At 40.5% G+C, this 19549-nt stretch overlaps 1 long non-coding RNA gene across 1 annotated transcript in view; it reads right to left on the bottom strand.

Annotated features, from left to right (window-relative positions):
• The window catches only part of LOC116723109 (uncharacterized), a 26604-nt gene extending 7055 nt beyond the window's left edge, over positions 1-19549 (bottom strand). The window contains exons 1-6 of the long non-coding RNA XR_004339913.1: positions 19441-19549; positions 15036-15062; positions 14870-14940; positions 14538-14703; positions 13641-14023; positions 6098-6107 (exon numbers count right to left, since the gene is read on the bottom strand). This is a non-coding gene — a long non-coding RNA (uncharacterized LOC116723109). The remainder of the gene's footprint in view (positions 1-6097; positions 6108-13640; positions 14024-14537; positions 14704-14869; positions 14941-15035; positions 15063-19440) is intronic.

Raw genomic sequence — 19549 nt, 5'->3', positions numbered from 1 at the left:
GGATTTTTTCAGGATTTCTTTCTCCATAGAAGATACTCCTGGTCTTTCGTTCTGTTTTGGCCGTGATTCTTTCCTGACAGAGGGCGTCGGCTGAGAGGATGCTGCTGTCACCTAATCCTTCTCCCTATTCTGCTATTAACTTTTTACTTTTCGTTGACATTTAAACCACTCCCACATCAGTTCTTTTTGTTTTTTGTGCGTCAAACACCTGGTTGGTTGAAGCAAATGGCCACTCTTTTTGAGACGAGTTCTGGTTCTGCTTGATGTTTCTTCCTGTTAAAGGTGAGTGATTAACTCTCCACTGTCACCACATGCATGCCACCCAGCTAGGTCTGAGCTGCAGTTTCCTAGTTTCCGAGCTTCCACCTCGCAGAGCACTCCTCCCCCACTCAGCTCCTTCAGACTAGCCAGCAGCAATTAGCAAACACCTGGTGGAACTGAGCATCTGCTGAGCTCAATATAGGAGCTACTTCTCAGTGCAACGCTGGTAAAAACGTTAAGTTAATAGAGGAGCCATGTTGTGATGATTTCCTGAAGGCGGCGTTTCAGAAAAAGCAGGAGCTTCTTAAAGAGACAGAGGCCCAATTTCAAATGACAAAACGTTAAATTACAAAGTCAAATTTCTTTTGCGTCATATTTGGTATATATAGCTTTTTTAAAATTTTTTTTTTATAACAACTGAAGGTAGCACACTTTGGACGCCGCAGCACTGAACCATTCTGCTGTTTCTCTAGCTGTTGCATTGCATCCCAATAAAATGAATTGGGTTGTAGTGCTATCAAGACAAAATGCTAAAAATACTTTGGCAAAGCAATTTTGATCACAAGCAGAAAAACTGCAGAGCACCGTTTTTAGTCACGAGCCAAATTTATCCTTGAACCTTAACGGGTTTGTATCTGATTTATGTCGGTTCAGAAAAACAGCTGAGTTTGAGACGCAGCGAGAAGAACACGCTCTGGCCTCTGACAAGGAGCTGGAATCTAAAGCCAACTGAGGCATTTTCAGTTTCTGAGTTTGTGGGCGGCGGTCAGGAACGTCTGAGCTGGATCCCAACCAAACCTTCTCTGCAGCTGATTTTGTGACGGGGGGGGAATTTGGGAATGACAGAAGTTTTAATCTGCTGTCACAGGATTTAGTCGGAGCGCGTTGAGTGAAATCAGAGAAACATCCTGTGAAATTAACCTAAAGTAGCTCATAACAACAATCACCAATTTTTAAAACATTTTTAATCAAATTCTTTTATTTTTTACATCTAATCAGTTATTTGAGACTGATTGGAAAGTCATTGTTAGCGAGGCTGTGAATAACGATGATTATTCTTTGGTGAACATTGAGAATTTGTCTGACTTCCCAATTTATACATTTATAATTTTGAAAGGTTCCCATTTTGACAGAACTAAAGGTTTGTTATATCAAAGTTAGGAATCATGTCAATGTCTCTGTAAAAATAAACAAAAAACATCCAGTTATCTGTCATGAGTTTGCTCTGAACAGATGTTTTAAATGTGTAATTTTTTCAACATTTACAAATATAAAAAAGTATAAATTTATGGATAGTTCACAAAGAAGAAAAGGTGTGATGGTTTATTGGTTTGAAAGACAGAAATTCGCTGCAGACGATCAATTTGTCCGTTTACCAAGGACAAAAGTATTCACGCCCCTTTAACCTGTCCAGGTTGCTACAGCAACAAACTTTCTTTTAATGTGATTTGATGCACAGTGTATGTAGGCCATGATTACGGTTCATTTGTCACATGTAATCAATATAAGTTTGTCAAACTTACTTTATGACGACTTAATATATTTAACTTATGTTGATGACTTGTAGCAAATTAACTCATAAACTCATATGATTTTGCTTCAATTACTGTTAGATTTTATTATTTTGTACATGTTTTGCTTTTGCACCGTAAAATTGCACCTTGGGACCAGTAAAGTGTGTCTAATCCAATCCTCGCTGTGGAACAAAACATCTTCAAAAATCTATTTGAAGAGTTTGTAATGACTAATATTTCATATACATAAAAGCCAAGCCTTGTAAAATATTAACGAGTTAAAGTCTTCTACTTAAAATGATCTGAAAGACTCTTTTATAAATCACTGGATGCAACAGAATGGATTATTTCTTTACTTCCTACGGTTTATAAATGGATGCAATACCGCAATTGAAAAAAAAAATCAGATGGAATTATTTTGTACTGATATATAAACATACTTTCCATCTCATAATTTCTGTGGCCCACATTGACTCGTCTCCCGTCTTGCTCTGTATCTCCGCTTGCTTGCAGACGGTGGAGGTCCAGCATCACGAGACCCGGCTGTCTGTCTACGATAAGCTTCAGAGCAGAGAGACGATCTGCTGCTGCTGCTGCTGCTGCTGCTGCTGCTGCTGCTGCTGCTCCTGCTGCTGCTGCTCCTGCTGCTCCTGCTGCTGCTGCTGCTGATAAGACCCATCAGCCCTGCTGGACAAGTAGGCAGGGTTTGGGTTGTTGGTCAATTTAGCCCATTCAGAAAAAGTAAACTCATATTTTATTTTTTGTCAGAAATGGGTTATAGTGCTCTAAAGTTTCTAAACTTATAAAAAGAAAAACAACCAGGAGGGAATTTTTTTTTTCCCTTTGTGATCCAACAGCATCAACCACATGCAGAGAACAACAAAAAATCACAAAATATGAAATGAAGATCGTTGCTAAAGTAATAAACATACTTTATTTCAAAATAAATGTGATTTGTGCCACATGGGCAAGAAATAATAAATAAAAAAGACAGTTTTTAGGTTGTATTTAAGTTATTAATGCATGAATATGTAGAATGTTTAAGGAGTATGCATCTTGGAGAGTATTGGCCTGGGAGTTAAGTACAACTAATGGATCTTCTCTATTATTCACACAAAAAAAATCTTAACCTAATAAGCTGACATTAACTGTAATTTGAAGGAAATAAAGCTATGATTAAAATTATTTTATACACTCAGCTCAAACTGTTTCTGCTCAAACTTTAAGTGGACTAGAAAAGAGAATTGTGAAATTAACCTGATTTGTCTTTTTCTAAAGAGTGAACAATCAAAGTTTACTCGTGGCGTTCCTCAAGGCTCCAATCTTGTGCCTCTTTTAATTAAAATATCTACGTCTCTCCTTTTGGCCAAATTTAAAGAGTATTATAACAATAATCTCCTGTAATTTTCAAAGTTAAAATCTTTACATGTCTCCCTTTTGCCAAGATTAAAGAGTGTTATGATGTGTCCTATTGGGATTCCTCAGAGTGGAGTGTTTAGTCCCATTTTTTTTTTTTTTTAAAGAAATTGATTATTTTAGTGAAATTGAAAAGAACACTATAGGTTGTTTCCATCCAATGACTGAATGTGCTAAATAGGAAAATAATGCAATTGTTTTCTAACAGTTATATGGGAAGAAGAAATTGTTTTTAAAATTTCTCCTGAAGAAATATAATTTGAATTGTGTAAACAGACCAACTAATACCAACAGTTCTGGGAAAGACCCACTCACTGCTTATATAAAGCATTTATAGTTTAAAAACAAACACTTGACAAGCTCATATTGACCATATGATAATGACAAAGCGTGTTGAAGAAACACGCCCAGAGTCTAATTAGAGAAAGAAAATCCCAAGGACATGTTGAGAACAGCAGGGCAAGATTAGGAAGAGGAACGGTCCTGTTTAATACTTAACCGGGCTCTTCAAAAGAATAAGCCTCTCGGATGTTAGTGTTTGCACATTATGGTTTTGAAAATGAGAAAAGGAGTTGAGGAAATCAAAACGTTTCACATCCAAGAGTGTCTGGCACTCTGTCTTTGGGCCTTTTGATGGATTAAAGACTCTGAGAGACGCTCGTTTGTTATCTGCTGTGGCTATCTTCCTGCAGAAGGCCTAAATCCTGAAAACCACACAAAGTCAGATCAGAAGTGATCCCAGAAAAAAACGTTTCTGGCAGATTGCAGGTTTTATAAATTGTAATATGGAGAGAAATTTACATTGGTACCAAGTCAACAGTGTTATTTCCAATAGAGAACAAAATGTGTGTTTTCTCCTTAGATCCCTCAGTCGGCAGGCTGCACAGACTGACCGTCTGTAATCGCTACATCACACACACTGAGCCGCAGCAGGGAGTTAGTTACCCTCCGGCTGGGGCTGGATCTGCTGAATGTAGACAAGAAGAAACTACTGTATGTTCATTAAAATGCAAAACACTGATGGCAGGAAAAGCATCACTGGGAGGAATCAAAATGTTAAACTCAGCATTTAACATTTTTTTGCAATAAGATGCAAAAAAATCTTATGTATGAATTGACCTAAAGTGTCTTTATAGAGCACTTAAAATACTAATATTAATGACTATGATAAAAGAAAATATGCAATTTGATTAGTAGCATGTAAAACAGTGGTCAACATATCTGATGTGTATTTACTTGATGATTTTGATGATGACATTTGATAATAACGTTATTTATAAAGTGCTTCCATACAAAGAGCTGAACAGTTACAGTTACAATCGCTTCATAATTGATGACTGATGTGTTTATGATGTAAAGCACTTTGAACTGCCTTGTCACTGACATGTGCTTCACAAAGAGACTTAATGTTGAAAATGGAGAAATATAAAAAACAAAATATATAGAAATCTATTGAAGAAACATTTAAAATGACCAAAATTAAAAGGTTTATCACAAATATGACTAATTACTTATGTGAAGTTTTAAGAAATATTGTGCTAAAAGTAACAATACATTTAGTAACGGCGTATTTTTTCCCCCTTAGACTTTTATCTACGCTAATTTCAATGTTTAGTCTATTTCAAAATGATCCCACACCGAAGGGTGACGGCCACGCCCAGGGCACTTTGTCTTGTCCACATACATCCAAGAACAACATGGTTTCCTCTACACAGGAAACAACGATATGTTGAGTTTGGCCAAGTTCTGTTTCTTTTCCCTCACCGATCTGGAAATAAACTCGCTGGGAAACGTCGGTTTCTTAGGCACAGTGGTCAACAATCTAACGAGCCTTCTGGGGGGAAAGTTCGCCCACCTGAGACATGAAGGACGGGGGTTGGGACACCGTGGACCTCATAGATGACTGGCACTAATAGGCAAAGCCCCAGATGGCAGGTGTCACTGTTAAACATGTCCTGCTGCTGTGTTTACAGCAGAGTAGGTGGTGCAGGATGTTATTTAGAAAGCTGGAGGAGATGGAAGAAACTGAATTCAGTCTTGTAACGCTGCCTAGTCAAGGATTCTCTCAAGTAGTTGTGGCCAGTAGCATTAAAGTTGCACAACCGCAGAGAGCCCCTCTTGCTCCAGGAAAACGTAATCTCTTTTGACTGTGTGGGTTTCGATATAGGACTGTTTTCTACCGTCAGTGAAGACAAGAATAAACTTCACCGATACATGGAAGTTAGCGGATCTAAAGAGCAACAAGATTGTTGTGTTTTTGTTTTTGACTGCCTCCACAGCCGCGTCTGAATCCAGTTCAATGCAGTCACCACCAACGTTTCCATTACCAATGCATTCCCTATTGCTCAGTTCTCCATTCCAATGCGATGCGACTGTAAACCAGATGTCGCTATGAGCGTCTCCCATGTGGAGGAGCTCGCTCCGGTTCCAGCGCCTTCGCTCCAGCGTTCAGACGGTGATCGGTGGAAGAAGGAAGCGCAGAAACAGCAGCGGATGTTTCATGGCTGATGAGATCATGGAGCCATCTGTTCCGTCTCACAGCAGATCATCAGGCCGTGCCTCGTTAAATTGGGCTGAACTGTGTTACAGTTGTGTGAGTTTATTGAGGGAAGACAGAGGGGATGAAAACTAATTTCAAATAAAGCATGACATCGAAACTCTGCAGGTTTCTCTTACACAGTTATTGATGCCGCTTCCAAGAAGATATTTATTAGCGAAGAAGTCCCTGTTCTTTAGATTCCAACCAGTTGAGTACTGGACCGAAGAGTCCGACCCAACTCTTGAGCCGTTCCGGAATTATGTCATGGTCGGTGTCAAAAGCTGCACTGAGGTCCAACAGAACCAGCAGTGTGGTTCTTTCACAGTCTGTGTTTATGTGGATTTTATTGAACATTTTGACTTATAACAAATAACTGTCTGACAGGAGACAGGTTACCTCACCAAGTTTCAGACACATCTCCTTCTGCCCTGTTCAGGAATCCAAAGCCATATCTGTAATTTTCTGACACACTTCCATCCTAACCAGCAGGACTGGGAGGAGAACATCTGTCCCTCCAGATGTTCTTCTCCTCCACATGGCAGGAGAACAAGCAGCTTTCTGGAGTGAACGCACAGGCACTCAGTCATGTCTGGATAACAGATGGAAGATGATTCCCTGAAGCCGTGTTCACACCTTCAGATCCACCAGGGCCTCAACAGAACCTCATTTTCACATCAGTAGCGGTCTGAGTTCACGTCAATAAACACAGAACAGTCTGGGGAGCGAAACTGTGCGACGAACAGCCTGCAGGACAGCATGAGCTCAGCTAACAGGACTAATGAAGCTCACAGTTTGTTCGCTGGGCTTTGTACTTTAGGGCGACAATGATGCATGTTGTCTCAAACCTCCGGTGGATTCGGACCAGACGAACAAAAAAGTAAAAGTAAAATTAGTTTAAAACCAACCAACTTTTCACAGACAGTCCTGTGCTTTGTGCTCTTCAGAAGGAAACGGCAAATTGAAAACCGTGGCATCAAGAGGTCTAATACTGGCAGTAATTTCCTGATCTTCCTGTCGTTCTTCAGTCTCAGTCTGATCCTTCGTTTCGCCTCCTGAGTTTGATCCAGCATCTTGTTTGTAGATCTGCTTTCCAATTATTGTGAGCGGCTATCAAGCGCAAATAACATGTCTTTGTTGTCCTTGGTGCCGGGGCGGAGGCTGCGACTGTGATGGAATGACTCGGATCAGAGATGTCCAAAGTGTGGCCCTGTGGATGGTTTTATTTGGCCCCTCGGTCCACAATTCAGGAGTGGAGCCAATCTGTGATTAATCTGAAATTTTTACAGCCAAATAAAATCTTCTTAAACATTTATTTAGATGCAAGACAAAGTGTTTTTCTTTTAACAATGTTTGTTTTTATTGACTATAAATTGATAAAACTGGCAACCGCTGTTGCCAAAAGTAAAAAAAAAAAAAAAAAAAAGATGACAAAAAGACAAATTGAGGACAATTTTTGGAAACTAATTAGTACAGCAACTGTGAAAGACCCTGTTTATATTTCAGATCAACATTAATTTACATGTTGCTTTTCTAGAAAATTTAGACTATTTTTAAAAATATGTGTCTAATATATTATGGAGAAAATGACTTAAAGAATAAATTTTTTCACTTTTAATTTTTTTTTTAAATGTGTCCTTTGAGGGTTTTTTTTTTATACAGTTTTGGCCGTAATTGCAAAAAGTTTGGATACCTCTGATATAGATCAAATCAAATTCAAGTGGTAGCTTGAAAAAATAAATTAAATTCAATTAATTAAATCTCTACAAAAAAAAAAAAAACACAGGGAGTTGTGCTGCTGAGATTGAACATTTAGCAGAACTGCTTAAAAAAAAAAAACCTTCATTAATCCATAAATGGAGGAATATATTTCTGGACGGAATAACTGAATCATAATAATTGTGTCCACTTCTATTCCCAGCAGATTCACCAGGGGAGCAAAGTGAGAAATTAAAGGTAATCTCCGTAAGCGTCTCGGCTTTTGGCTTCCAGAAATAACCCGACTATTATCGGTTTCCATCGCTCACTCGGTTCTAAACAGCGGGACACGGAGGATGTGACCGCTTCCTGGCTGCACGCGACATCTCTCTTACAGCACGCGCTCAATTTGGCCCATTTTAAATTTTCATGCCACTTCAGGAGAGGAAACGGGTAAAATTAGCCCCCACGCTGCCAGCAGCAGCTCCTCATTCAGAAGTTATTACACCCTGAAGCGGCTCATTTCGCCACGTTCCCAGAAAAGCAGTTCCCGCGGAGGGAGATGGGAATGACGGAGGGTTGGTCACTGACCTCTCGAGGAACGAGGAACGTCATAAAAATCTAATTTGTGACTCACTGCGCGTGTGTTTTGTCAGGCGAAGCTGGTTAGATGAAGCTCTGATGGAGGGTGCGCGCAGTTCCAGACGTCCACGGTGGGTAAATGTGTGTTGAGGTCCGCTGGGAGAGCACTTCCTGTCGGCGTGACGGCTCAGTGTTCACCGGCTGGGCCCTGAGGGCCTCGATTCAGACCGCTGCCTGCTCCCGCTGCTCCATAAAAACTCTGCAGTTTTCACAAAGATGTCATCGATTGTGGGTAAGCTGGTGATGCTTACCCACCGTGAAATAAAAATGTTAATTTAGAGCAATTTTCAAACGTTTCAGATTGAATCTGAAATCTATAGTGGCATTGTGGATCGATAACGCAGTCCAGCCATATTCCAAATATAAGAAAAACAAAGTTTTTTATAGAGGTGAAAGATTTCAAAATGTTTTTAGACGAAGTATGACTTTAAATCATGTTTAGAACTGAACCGTAAATAGTATTATAGAAAATGAAGCAAATAGTTGTATTCTTGCCTTTATGCAAACAAAACCCAGACAAGACAAGATTTGACGTAATATGTCATTAATATTCATTCATTAATGAATGAATAACCCATCTGGGTTTTTTTTCTTTTTCACTAATGTCATGTATAGTTACAGTATCTTGTACTGTGATATAAAATAAATCTGTATTAAAAAAACATGCTGCTTACTCAACACATCCAAAACCATTCAGTATCCTCTACTTTTTGACATTTATCGTGCAACCGTATTTATTTATTTATTTAACTTTTATAGGTTTTATCAAGTAAGAACAAGAAAATACAACGGATTTCAAATAAACCGACACAAAGTCTGATATAATTGCTACCTGGAAGGAAATAATAAAAATCACAATCTTATTTCTTTGAATTTAAATCTGTACTTTGACTTGGTCTGTCTGTCTATCAAAAAGAATTTCTTTACTGCATATCTCTGTCAACGTCTTGCTTCACAATGGAAATGTTGACCTTATGACCTCTTAAAAATGAATATTTTTTTTTTACCAAGTGATAAATGACCAAAACTGAAGCCGTAGACAGACAGGACTTTCATTTTCTGTACAAACCGTTCAGCCATCCAACAGTGAGCTCCTCTTGTCTTTGTTCTCACTGTGTCTCAGTTGGAGTCTCCTCTCCTCCTTTCCTTCTTTATTTCTATACAATAGCAGCACATCATAGATATAATGGTTGTTCACACATTGAATCATAACAACCCGGACGTTTGATTTCATGGTTCCTGCTTCTGTAAACAGATTAAACTCTGATGACCTTATTCCATATGTCAAATAAGCATGCTGCTTACAAATGCATCAGATTTATTTTATTTTCCTCTAAGTGTGACGTTATACAGACTGCAACATGGTAAATAATGACCAGGTCTGAGCACAGGAAGTTGTTCTGAAAAAAAGAATAACTCAAGGAGAAACTGTCTTTTACAAGAAGTTTAAAATGTGATTATGATCTGAGGTCACCTTTATCAGTGGGATAAGTCAATGTCATGATTGCTTATTCTTCTCTATGAATAATGACGGGGAAAGAAACATTTAAACAGTATAATTCATTTACTTTAAAAAAGCGACAGGCTAGTTGAGATTCGGTGTTGATTAAACCGATTAAAACTTTTATATTTCTGATTGCAAGAAGAAGCTTTTTTTAAATGCCTTCACTTTTTTAGGACTTACCTTAAAAGCGGCATAAAATATAGTTGTTCTTAGCAAAGTGTGATGTCACTAAAAATAATCCATTTATTTGCAAAATTTGGAAAGTCATAAGTTTCTCTGATGTGAACAGGCTATGATTTTGTTCAAAATGCAGAAATGACTGAATTGAGGTGACAGTTTCAGGTTCCTTATTTGTGGTAAAAAAAAAAAAAAGCTCGACGAAGGTAAATAAACAGAATGATGAAAAACAGCAGCAAGCTACTCATTCCAACACAGCCACTTTAACTCATTTTGTGCACACAAACAAGAAATGTGACCTTGAATCTTTGCTTACAATAAAGACATTTAAATATAAATAAGGGAAACATTTTTAAAGGGCGGGTTCATGTGGTTTAGTGGGTCTAATTAGCTGTTAGCTTTCCTTTGAGGAGTTTGTCACTTTTCTAAAGTCTTACTGAAATACGGCAGACCTCCACCTATTCGCACTTTCACCTGTCTGTGAAAAAACAGGAAAAATCATTTCCAGTAGCTAATCAAATGTCAGCTTCTTAAAGCTTTCATGACCAAACAGTGGATTTTCTGCAACTTTCCAGAACAAAGGAGCTTCATGTTCACCTCTGCTGCCTCTATCTGATCAGAACCAAAGTTCTGGTTCCCCTGTGACTGAAGACATGGAGCTTATTAGAGCTTATTAAGCTCAAACTGAACACTTAATTATGGTTTATCTCCTGAAGCCTCACTGATTCCCCTCTTCAGACATTTTGTTTTAGCCCACGGTTTAGAAACGAGGACAATTGTCTCCTTCATTAACAGGGTGGTGATACGAACACCAGAGGTTTACAGAGGCCTGTTATTTTAAGATTAAATAAGGACACAGTGGTCTGTTCACCTGTGTGTCAGTTTCTGTGTTTTTTAGGGGCAGAAAGGGGATTAGAAATGAGGAAAAAATAAACTGGTTGCTGCGATGGAGTATTATGGCCTTATTATGGTTTTTATTTTATTATGAGAATAAAGTAATAAAATTACAAGATTAAAGTTGAAATAAAAATACTAGAATAAAGCCATAATGACTTTATTCTAGTACATGTCATAATATTGCAAGATTAAAGTTTTGCGAGAAAGTAGTCGAAATAAAAGTACTCCATAAAGTCACAACTTTATTCCTGACTTTATGTAGTCAGGAATAAAGTTGTGACATTTATGTATTCTAGTGTTACATTCGTATATGACTGTCCTTGTACTATGACTTTACTCTCGTAGTTTTATGACTTTATTCTCATGACACTTATTGTATTTTCATAATGTTATGACTTTATTCTTATAATATTGACTGCATTGCCATGTTATTTCATTTCATAAGTCATATTATTCTTGTAATATAACTTTATTCTCATAATACTGACTTTATTTTGAGTAATAATATGACTCTGTTCTTTTTATTTTGACTTTTTTCTCGTAATATTATGACTTTCTCCTCATTACAACTTTATTCCCATATTATATTTTTGTAATATTATGACTTTTTTCTCATACTATGATTTTTTTCTCGTAAAATTATTATTTTTCATTTTCTTAGCCCTGACTCTGCTGTTACCAAGGCGACAGCCGATCAATATTTTTTCTCCACCCTTCACAGAGCTGCAGCTGCCTGATTGAAAAGATTCAGTCTGAGTGAGTCAGAAGCCATAAAACTTTAGGAAAGTTGACCCAAAATGTTTCTGGAACAGGAAGATAAGAGTTTCTAAAACGCTGCTGTGAGAGAAAGTTATTTGACAAACGCCACACAGGAAGGTGGAGAGACACAGATAGTTTTTATAGAGATCAGAACGTAGAGCTGACAGGCCTGTTCTTGATTTGCTCGTCACTTCCTGGTGAGGGCTGCAAGACGGGCTTATAAAACTTTATTTTGATAACTTCTTTTCACATAGCTACTGCGAAAGAACACAGGTTTGCTGACAAATGATTTAGATATTTTTTGTGTGTGTGCTGTTGTTATTGTGATTTAATTTTTCTGTTTATCTTTGCTTTGCTTTTCAGGGCTTTTTAAAGAAATAAAAAAAACATTTTGGGGACGAATGCGTCTGTTTGGGAGTTTTCATGTTCACCCTTTGCTCCCAGAAACTTCAGTGGATTTTATTCATATTTTATGTGAAGCAAAAACAAATACTTGATAAGTTTAAGAAAAAGGATTAAAACGAAATATAAATCTCTAAGGTGTGGTGCTGATTTTCATCCTGTAACGCAGAGCTAGGCCCATAGCAAGCAAAAAGAAAAACATAAAATAACGAGAATAAAATTATAATATTGTGAGAGTACAGTCGAAATAATACGAGAATAAAGTTGCAATAATATGAGAATAAAATCATAACATTTCTAGAATAAATTATCCGCAGACTAAAGTTGCAATATTGCTGCATTATTTTTGTATCATTTTTATTTTAGGCCAGATCAAAATCACAAATGTCCTCAAAGGGTCGGTTTAGTAAGAATCTATTGATAAAACCAGAAACAAAATGTTAAAACATGAATAAAAAACTGTCTCTGAATTCCAGGTGTACTTCTTAAAGTTGAATAATATTGAAATTTTTTTTCACATTAGTGTGACTTGGCAGTATTCAGATAAAAACATCTTTGATTTGAGTGATATAATAGTTTGACGCGTGTCTTCTAGTGACTGAAATTTGTTCTTATTCTTCAGATTATGTCAGATCTGCTAAAGCAGATCACTTGGTCATGTGACTGAAATCCACATGGGAGCAACAAGAACAACAGCATTAAATCAAGATCCAGCTACAAGAACAGACAGAGGTGTTTGATAAAAGATAAAAATTCTGACTTGCATCCTCACTACAGTATTATTAATTATTTATAATACATTTTCATTCTTCAAGTTTATTACACTGAATCTTCACAGCAGCATTTAGGACGCCTGCAGCTTCCCTGTGTCCACCTCAAGCTGCTGAACCGTCTCTTACTTTCACCTTTGTCTCTGACAGTTTTGGTCAACTTTAATAAAAATAATTAGTTCAGAGGAAAAACAACATGAAAAGTTTATTCATTTATTTTATTTTTTTTATGCCTTCCATTATGAACGAATCTTCAGGAATATCAGAGTATTATACGTGCAATTTACAAATTAGAAAGTCAGCTTTCATTTACAACTTTTATAGAAATAAATGACGTCAGTAAAATCAGCCAATTAAAAATGTCCAAAATATGTCACAAATAATCCACAATATCAAAAGATAAAAGTACAACCCTAGCTGTTGAACAGCTACAGGAGCAACAGTATCTTACGTTCATAACAAAGATTCTTCCATATTGTGTGCTATAATTCAACTGTGGAGTTTTACTGTAAGTGCCTCACAAGCTAGATGAGTTCAAACTTCATAGAAATATTTTAGTGTCTTGTATCAATCAGCCAAAGACCAGAGGAAATAAAGATTTCTGAACGGTTCTAATATCTGAGCAGGAAACATTTGAAGAGCACCAGCTTTAAGACCAGCAACTATTTATAAATGATGCTGAGATGATTAATCTAGAGCAACATCAAGAAAAGAATTACAACAGTCAATGTGAGGATAATAAAAGCATGAATAAGAAATTCCATAAAAAGAGAGATAAGGCTTAGCTTTAGCCAAAGGTCAAAGTTCAGAAAAGGTGGAGGTAATGAGATCATTATCTTGAGCGTTATGCTTCATACAGAGAGGATAGTGGCAACATGTACAAAATAAACAACCATGTTTCCAACATGGACCTCAGGAGCAGACAAAGAGGAATAATCCTCTACAGTGACAGAGAAGCTTAAATGCATTTTAATTATTTATTTTACAATGTCTTCAGTCCTGAAAACCACGTTTTGTGTCATGTAAACATGAAGTGACAAGAGGGAACTTTCATTCTTAAATACTAAAAAAAATAAAGGTTCCTACTTCGCGGATGTCGCTTATCACGGTTTCTTTTTGGAACGTGACCCCCATGGAAAACGAGTCTTCTCTGTAGTTTGATCTTTCTTTTTACTGTTATTTTTTAATTTACTCTTGTCTTTCATTTCTTCAGTTTTGCTTTGGCTGGTCTTGCCTACTCTCTTTTTCTTTTGTTTTAAAAATTCAACAATTTGATCCACTGCATTATGATTTTGTGAACATTTCAACAACCCCGGCACAGATTCATGAAACAGAACATGAACATCCAACTTAACATTCTCAATTTTTTCAGACCAATTTGTCCCAGCAGTTGAGTAGTCAGGATCTCTGGTGTGGTGCATCAAAACCAAAATGATTCCTTGATCATCTGTTGAAACAAAAAAGAGAAGCTCAAAGTTTGGCCTCCATATCATTACAACAGACTCTTCTAATTCCATAAATGTATCCTTAATTTATCAACCTCAAAAATCTGAAAATTCAGTACCAAGAACACTCTTCTCACATACAAGTTATGAACACATTCAGAACTATATTCAGGTTTTTAATGAGCTGGTCTAAAATGTTGGATCAACTCATTAAACCTGCACTTGATCAAACCAATTCTACAAGGTTCTGATTGAGCAACTTGAAATTTGGTGAGTTTTCTCATAAGGCATGGGAGATCTAGACTTATTGATGTTTCTCATCTCCTGACTTTTTTAATATGTTGAAGTAGATTATGAAATTTACTAAAAATCTGCAGCATCTCAAGACCTACAGAAAAGCCCCAGAAAAGAAAAACATGCTGGACTGCAACTTAGTATAGATATATGACAACAAAGTTTGGTAAGATATTCTTGATTGTTTTCTATTTAAAAAAATTAAATACATAAACATAATACTTTTCATTTTGTCCATGGCTGCTTCCACATCTGAGCCAACACGAGACGTGATGGGACAAAAAACAATGAGGTGGTGTATCTTGGTGCGGATTTTTTCCTTGAGCTTCCTGGTAACTTGTTCCTTCAAAGCTTCGTCTGCCCCAAAGGTTTCACCTGTACTGACACACTAAATACACAGTTAAACAACCAAGGGAAAATTACCATAGAAAACAATGCCAACAATGAGATTTCCATTAAAATATTTGCTGGCCTGCCTACAAATCTGGTCCACGACAAGACGTGATTGAACGAAAAAGAACAATGTCATGTCTCTGTTTGTTTACATATGTTACCTCAAGCTGCTTCTTTTTATGTTTTGTTGATGTTGCACCATCTGAGTGGACTGGCTTGGGCTCACCTGAGCCTTTTATGAGAAATAAAAGAGCATAAAAAATGAACAGTTATGTAGGATCATACAGTGTAAGTTTGGTATTAAAATGAGTTGAGATGATCACTCACTTTGCTTATTCCCCATCTTGTGGTTTCCTAGCACAAATAAATACACATTAACATGAGTGGATCCATCCATCTTTCTACTTTAGTGCAGTGGCTGGCAAAAGTATTTATGTCCAATAAATTTTCTAGATTTTGTATTTATGTTTGTTTATAAACATATGTAATTGTACTTTAATGTGGAAGACAAAGTGGTGTACAATTGTGAAGTAGAAAGAAAATTATACATGATTCAAAACATTTTTTTTTTTACAAATAAAAATTGAGAAGTGTGGTGTGCAAGAGCCTTTAAGTCAATACTTTGTGGAACCTTATTTTGAATGCAGTTACAGCTGCTAGTCTTTAGGGTTCGTCTATTTCAGTCACAACAGGTGACTACATTTTTTGCCTGTTCTGCTTTGCAAAGCAGCTCAAACTCAGTCAGATTAGAAGCAGAGTGTTTGTCAGCAACAGTTCTCACATCTTGCCATAGCTTCTCGATTGGACTGGACTTTGACTGTGGCATTGTAACACATGAATGTGTTTAGTTTTAAACCATTCCATTGCATCCTTTATGCTTAGGGTGATTGTCCTGCTGGAAGGTGAAACTTTGCCCCAACCCAGTCTCAAGTCACTGCCGTATATGTCATGAGGTGCGGGTGGTGAGAGTGGTGAGGCAGGCGCAGCGGACCCAGGTAAGATGAAAATGATGATTTTAATGGATAAACTCAGTCCAACAACGAACAGCAGGCACAAGGAAACACTGACGACAAAGAAGCTAACATTGACGAGGACCCGACGAGGAACAAGGAACACAGGTGGAGTTAAATACACGGGAGGGTAATCACAGAAACGAGACACACCTGGGAACAATCAAGGGGAGGACAGGACAACGAAGAGACTTAAGGACACAGAAAACTCTAAATAAACACAGAAAAACACAGATCCTGACAGTACCCCCCCCTCAAGGGCGGCTACCAGACGCCCACAAAACAAAAACACAACAAGGGTGGGCGGAGGGGCGCTGGACGGGGGGCCAGAGTCCAGAAAAAACAAAAAACAACCCACAGGGTGGGCGGAGGCAAAGGAGGCGGGAACCACGGCGGTGGTCTGGCGGTCGTCCGCGGCGGCGGGAACCACGGAGGTGGTCTGGCGGTCGACCGCGGCGCTGGAGGCGGGAACCACAGAGGCGGTCCGGCGGCCGTCCGCGGCGGCGGGAACCACGGAGGCGGTCCGGTGGTCGTCCGCGGCGCTGGAGGCGGGAACCACGGAGGCGGTCCGGCGGCCGTCGGCGGCGCTGGAGGCGGGAATGATGAGTCCCTGGGGCCGCCCACAGACGGCGACGACGAGCCCCCCGAGGCAGGGTCTCTGGTGGAGCACAGAGAGTCGGGGTCTCGGTCAGAGCACAGGAGGTCTCAGTCGGAACACAGGGGGTCTGGGTCTCAGGAGGAACACTGGGGGTCAGGGTCTCGGGTGGAACACTGGGGGTCAGGGTCTCGGGTGGAACACTGGGGGTCAGGGTCTCGGGTGGAACGCAGAAGGTCGGGGTCTCGGGTGGAACGCAGAAGGTCGGGGTCTCGGGTGGAACGCTGGAGGTCAGGGTCTCGGGTGGAACGCTGGAGGTCAGGGTCTCGGGTGGAACGCTGGAGGTCAGGGTCTCGGGTGGAACGCTGGAGGTCAGGGTCTCGGGTGGAACGCTGGAGGTCAGGGTCTCGGGTGGAACGCTGGAGGTCAGGGTCTCGGGTGGAACGCTGGAGGTCAGGGTCTCGGGTGGAACGCTGGAGGTCAGGGTCTCGGGTGGAACGCAGAAGGTCAGAGTCTCGGTAGGAACACTGGGAGTCTCGGTAGGAACACTGGGAGTCTCGGTAGGAACACTGGGAGTCTCGGTAGGAACACTGGGAGTCTCGGTAGGAACACTGGGAGTCTCAGTCTCTGGTGCGCCGGCTGCTACGGCCTCGGGTGCGCCGGCTGGAACGCCGGCTGATTCGGCCTGGGGTGCGCCGGCTGGAACGCCAGCTGATTCGGCCTGGGGTGCGCCGGCTGGAACGCCGGCTGATTCGGCCTGGGGTGCGCCGGCTGGAGGTGAGCCGGAGCGGAGCCTGAGGGCCGGCTGCGGAGGCGAGCCGGCGCGAAGCCTTGGAACCGGCTGCGGGGGCGAGCCGCAGCGAAGCCTTGGAAACGGCTGCGGGGGCGAGCCGCAGCGAAGCCTTGGAACCGGCTGCGGGGGCGAGCCAGAGCGGAGCCTGGGAACCGGCAGCGGAGGTGACAGCTCCGGAAGGCGACGAGGGGCCGGGTTCACCGGCGGCTCACGTCGCTGTCTCCGGGCTGACCGTGGAGGTGGCGGCTCCAGAGAGCGACGAGGGGCTGGGTTTGCCGGCGGCTCACGTCGCTGTCTCCGGGCAGACAGCGGAGGAAGTGGCTCCGGAAAGCGACGAGGGGCCGGGTCCACCGGCGGCTCACGTCGCTGACTTCCCGGACGGAGGAATCGACGGGGGCCGAATCCGGGGGGTGCCAACACCAGTCTTGTCCCCCGGAATAGCTCCCGCTGCAGGTCGGCGAGGGCTTCAGCTAGCTCCCTCTCCTCCCTGCCAGATCTCCGCCTCCCTCCGCTCTGCCTTTTTGGAGGGAACCGCACTCCAGCTGGGTCCATTTTTTAGCAGCCTCACCGTTCGGTATGGTCGGGTCCTTCTGTCATGAGGTGCGGGTGGTGAGAGTGGTGAGGCAGGCGCAGCGGACCCAGGTAAGATGAAAATGATGATTTTAATGGATAAACTCAGTCCAACAACGAACAGCAGGCACAAGGAAACACTGACGACAAAGAAGCTAACATTGACGAGGACCCGACGAGGAACAAGGAACACAGGTGGAGTTAAATACACGGGAGGGTAATCACAGAAACGAGACACACCTGGGAACAATCAAGGGGAGGACAGGACAACGAAGAGACTTAAGGACACAGAAAACTCTAAATAAACACAGAAAAACACAGATCCTGACAGTATATTTGGCTCCATCAATCTTCCCATCAACTCTGACCATCTTCCCAATCTTTGTTGAAGAGAACCACCCCACAGTATGATGCTGCCACCACCAAATGTTCCAGTGGGGATGGTGAGTCCAGAGTGTTGTGCAGTGTTAGTTCTCCACCACACATAGCATGGCGGAGAATGCCAAAAAGTTCAATTTTGGTTTCGTCTGACCAAAACTCCTTCTACACGTTTGCTGTTTCCCCAACATGGCTTCTGGCAAACTGCAAATGGGATGTTTTTATGATTTTGTTTTAACAGTGACTTTATTCTTGCCACTCTCTCATGAAGACCACATTTGTAAAGTGACTGACAGTTGCCCTGTGGACAGATCCTCCCACCTGAGCTGTGGATCTCTGCATCTGCTCCAGAGTTACCAGGGGCCTCTTGCTGCATCTTTGATCAAAACTCTGCTTATTTGGCCTGGAGGTTTAGGTGAATGTCTTTGTCTTGTAGGTTCACAGTTGTGTCATACTCTTTCCATTTTCAGATGATGGATTGAACAATGAGATGTTAAAAACTTGGGAAATTGTTTTTATGTCCTAAGCCTGCTTTAAACTTCTCCAAAACTTTCTCCTCGGCCTGTCTGCTGTTTCTTGGACTTCATGCTGTTTGTTCCCCACTGTCCTCTGAGCCTTTGAGGCGTCACAGAGCAGCTGGATTTGTACTGAGATTAGATTACACACAGTTGTACTTTATTTAGTCATTAGCAGTCAACAGGCAACTTCTGAAGGCAACAAGTCGCACTCAGAAAAAGGAGGCTGAATACTTCTTCTCACTACACTTCTCAGTTTTTTATTGGTAAAAAATGCTTTGAATCATGTGTAAAGTGTAATATATGTAAATATTTTTTTTTAAATGTTGCATTTACGGAAAAAAACTGTCAGTGCTGAATTATTGTGATGTCACCTGCTTAACGAAGCGGTGTGAACCACAAAATCTAAATATTACTTTAATGAAAGTAATATTTAGATATTTATTCATGAGGATAAATATTGATTCATTTATTTGTCGAATGCATATCAAGTTTTAAAATTCCCACACGTGTAAATACACATTTCGGAACATTTTGATTTATTGGATTGTGGCACCTTTGGCTTTCCATACATGCCGCGGTCCAAATTGTCGGCACAATATTAGAGACGACTTTAAGATGTGACATTTTTAGACTGGACCTCCAAATGCTATGCGCCGAACCTTCCTTGGCTTTATTTAGAGGCTCTGCGGCAATAACTTCATTCTGTTCACCTCCAGCCCAGATCCCGTGAGCCGCGGAGAATGCTCAGGTTTTAAGACGAAATCAAAGCTTCCTCGATCAGCTACATTTCTCACATACATTTCTTTCATTTTTAATGACAAAAACATCAGCACAGCCCAGAATGACAGGGGAAAATCTTGTCTCCTACCTTTGCTGTTTGTGTTGCAGCAGCTGAAAATGAGAGCGAAAGACGCTGCAGGATGATCAAGCAGCTGGAAGAGAACGCTTTCACTTTCACTTTAGGTCAAACCACGTGG

This window comes from Xiphophorus hellerii, chromosome 7, assembly GCF_003331165.1.
Source record: "Xiphophorus hellerii strain 12219 chromosome 7, Xiphophorus_hellerii-4.1, whole genome shotgun sequence".
Taxonomy (NCBI): Eukaryota; Metazoa; Chordata; class Actinopteri; order Cyprinodontiformes; family Poeciliidae; genus Xiphophorus; species Xiphophorus hellerii.
Note: the sequence above shows the minus strand (reverse complement) of the source record. Positions and strands in the feature narration are given on the sequence as shown.